This window comes from Bubalus kerabau, chromosome 14 (genome assembly GCF_029407905.1).
Source record: "Bubalus kerabau isolate K-KA32 ecotype Philippines breed swamp buffalo chromosome 14, PCC_UOA_SB_1v2, whole genome shotgun sequence".
In the NCBI taxonomy this organism is placed as follows: Eukaryota; Metazoa; Chordata; class Mammalia; order Artiodactyla; family Bovidae; genus Bubalus; species Bubalus kerabau.
In genome coordinates, this window is record NC_073637.1 from 73,529,815 (window position 1) to 73,533,203 (window position 3,389).

At 39.1% G+C, this 3,389-nt stretch overlaps 1 non-coding gene across 1 annotated transcript; it reads left to right on the forward strand.

Annotated features, from left to right (window-relative positions):
• Positions 1 to 1,546: 1,546 nt before the first annotated feature.
• TRNAF-GAA (transfer RNA phenylalanine (anticodon GAA)) lies at positions 1,547 to 1,619 on the forward strand. Its single transcript has one exon. It is a non-coding gene; the product is annotated as a tRNA-Phe (tRNA).
• The last annotated feature ends 1,770 nt before the right edge of the window (positions 1,620 to 3,389 follow it).

The window sequence follows — 3,389 nt, forward strand, 5'->3', positions numbered from 1 at the left end:
GAATAGAATCAAAAGAAATTCTACAAATTAATATGAAAAATCTGACCAACTACCAGGAAAAATATCGACAAAGGATATAAATATGCAATTCACAGGAGAAGAAACCCAAATTATGACTAAATCTTTGGGGGGGAAAGTGCTGAATGTCAAGGAAAATGTGAATTCAATTTACAATGATTTTTAATTTAGTACAGGAAGTCCAAACACGTTCCATTCCTAAAGCACGTTTGTAAGTTCAATTTGCTTTTAAGTCCAACAAAGTTAGCCTAGGAAACAACTAACACAATCAGATGCATTGTTCTATACTGCAATAGGTTTATAATACTCTTCAGACAAATAATACATTAAAAAACCACAAAAATAAAGAAAGCCTTCTTGATCTTATGGTACAGCACCTTGAAAAGCACAGTAGTACAGTAGTAGAGCTGGCACGCAGGGGCTGGTATCAAGTGAACAGCCAAGAAGAGCTTCTGACTGGAGGGAGTGGAGGTGGGAGACGCTAGAGCTGAAGGGGTGTCAGCAATGGGAGATGGAGGGTGAGCTGCAATTTCACTCATGCCTCATGTTAACTGCACAGGTTCTGGTTCCTTGCTGGATTCAATTCTGTCTTCAGTTCAGTCATTCAGTTGTGTCTGACTCGTCTTGACTCCATGGACTGCAGCACGCCGGGCTTCCCTGTCCATCACCAACTCCCAGAGTTCACCAAATTCATGTCTATGGAGTCTGTGATGCCATCCAACCATCTCATCCTCTGTCATCCCCTTCTCCTCCCGCCTTCAATCTTACCCAGCATCAGGGTCTTTTCAAATGAGTCAGCTCTTCAAATCAGGTTGAAAACATGATCCAGTGATGTTTGGGTAGTAGCTCTTTTTTTTTTCTTTTTCTTTTTATAGATGACAGTAGCCCTGGATTGCATTCTGAATGGCTGATGCAACCTTCATGTACCAGATCCTGTACCTCAAGACCTCACAGTGCCTTTTCAAATAAAGAACATTCCCTTGCCATTTCCTGCATCGTGAATCTCTTTGTTTCTTCAGTTTTATCTTCTTCCTCTTGTCTCTCTTTGTGCCTTCTCTAGACTTTCAATTCCATCGGGTCCTTGTAAGTAAGCTCCTTGTGTTGCACGGCAAGGAGTTCAAGAAGTTGCCCTCTTGCACACTTAGCTCCAGCTTCTCATTGAGGGTCACTAAGTTGCTGAAGACCTCTTTGGACTCCTCAGTAAATATAAGCCTTTGCCTCCAAGTTTTGAGATCTTTGAAGATAAAAAAAAGAAAAAAATAATAAGGTGGGAGAATGTGAACTGAGGAAACTTGAAATTCCACCCAGTCAAGTTGTTGTCTAATTACTTAAGAAAAAGAAATCCAATTTTTGGATAACCCAGGACCCTTGTTTCCTTTTTTCCTTCTTGATGCTTAATTAATACTCATTTCAACTCAATACTGAAAGCCCATCAGAAATGATGTAATTCAAGTTCGTTAAAAATGGTTGCTCCTTAAAACTGATGTAAAAATGAATCATCCTCTATGTAACGGATATGTGATGGGTGGCTGAAATAACTCAGTTGGGAGAGTGTTAGATTGAAGATCTCAAGGTCCCTGGTTCAATCCCAGATTTCGGCAACTGTTTCTGACCCTTTGGCTTCCCTCGTAGCTCAATTGATAAAGAATCTGCCTGCAATATAGGAGACCCCCTGACCCAGATTCCTTGGTCAGGAAGATCTGCTGAGAAGGGATAGTCTACACACTCCAGTGTTCTTGGGCTTCCCTTGTGGCTCAGCTGGTAAAGAATCTGCCTGCAATGCAGGAGACCTGGGTTCAGTCCCTGGGTTGGGAAGATTCCCTGGAGAAAGGAAAAGCTACCCACTCCAGTATTCTGGCCTGGAGAATTCCATGGACTATATAGTCCATGGGGTCACAAAGAGTCGGACATGACTGAACGACTTTCACTTTCACTTTCTGTCTGTGATGTCAAAGTGAGCTTTTGAAAATCCAGATTGGATCACTACACCCCCATGTGCATTCTGAATTCCAGTTTTAATAACCAATGTGCTCTTCTGCAAACAGAAGATACCCTTATAATGAATACAGTCTGTTCCCTCTACATGTTTTATTCAACAAATATTTATTAAGCACGTATAATGTTATATGAGCACCTAGGTTCCAGGCACTGAGGTTTTATGTATGAATAAAAAATAAAGTTTCTATTTTTATGGAGCTTAAATTTAAGTGAAAGAAAATAGACAATGAGCTGAAAAAATATATAACATGTTAATATATCCAGTGTTCTGAAGACTTTTTAAAAAAGGATCAGGATCCATGGTGATGGAAAAATGATATTTTAGGTATTTTGGTTAAAAAGAGTTTCAGATAAGAAATTTGAGTAAAGACTCGAGGGAAATAACAAGTAAGTTGTGGTTATCAAAAAATGCGTACTCTATATTTGTCAACAACAGAATTAAAACAGAAGATTATGATAGTTTAAGGTCTAATATATGGGGAGGAGGGAGATTCTAGCCACTAAATGAAAATAATGTTTCAAATAGATTATATCAAAGAATGTATTTCTTTGAGGTAAAGAAAATGATGCAATTTTTTTTAAAATACTGCACACTCTTTTGCTAGTTGCATTATCAGTTCTGTAAACCTTGAACCACAGAAACATTTAACTTCTGAAATTCAATATGGTACATTTTATTCTTATAAAAATTTTTGTTATAGAAAATGAAAGTGTCTGATACTTGATTGAAGGCATCCATATGATTCACCCATTTATATCTAAGATAGCTCTTAGATTTCTCTCTGCTCCATGTATTATCATTTCTCATAGTCCTTTCCTCAAATCAAGATACTGAAAGCAGGATTACCAAGGTGCCTGTGGACACTTGAAAAACTCTTTAAAAAGAGTTTCCCAACTATGAATTGAGTGAAAAAATGTGATAAACATACCTGAACTTTTCTGGGGACATTTAAAAAGCCAGCGGTAATTTGAGGGTTTGTTGTCACAATTTTCCAGGTGGCCCAACCCGCCTTTCCAATAACCCCACTTTCTCAGGGGCTGAGCACAGGCTGACCTAACCACAAGTGTGACCCCTACTCTAGGCACCGGGAGCTCTCTCTCAGCCTCCTACCCAGCCACCTAAACACAGAGCCCACTCTGAAATCACTCTGTCTTCTGAGTTTCTAAAATGTACTGGATGTACTAACACCAAGCATAACTCTTCCCATGAACTCTCCTGGTGGGACATGTGGGCAACTGAAAGAGATCTGATACCAGTACAGTTGTATCTGGTATGAAAAGTATGCTTAAAATCAAAGCACAGGAGGAATTTTTAAAGGCATCCCGATTACATATTAAACGTGTAAAACAGCCACAGAATACTGGGGAAATAA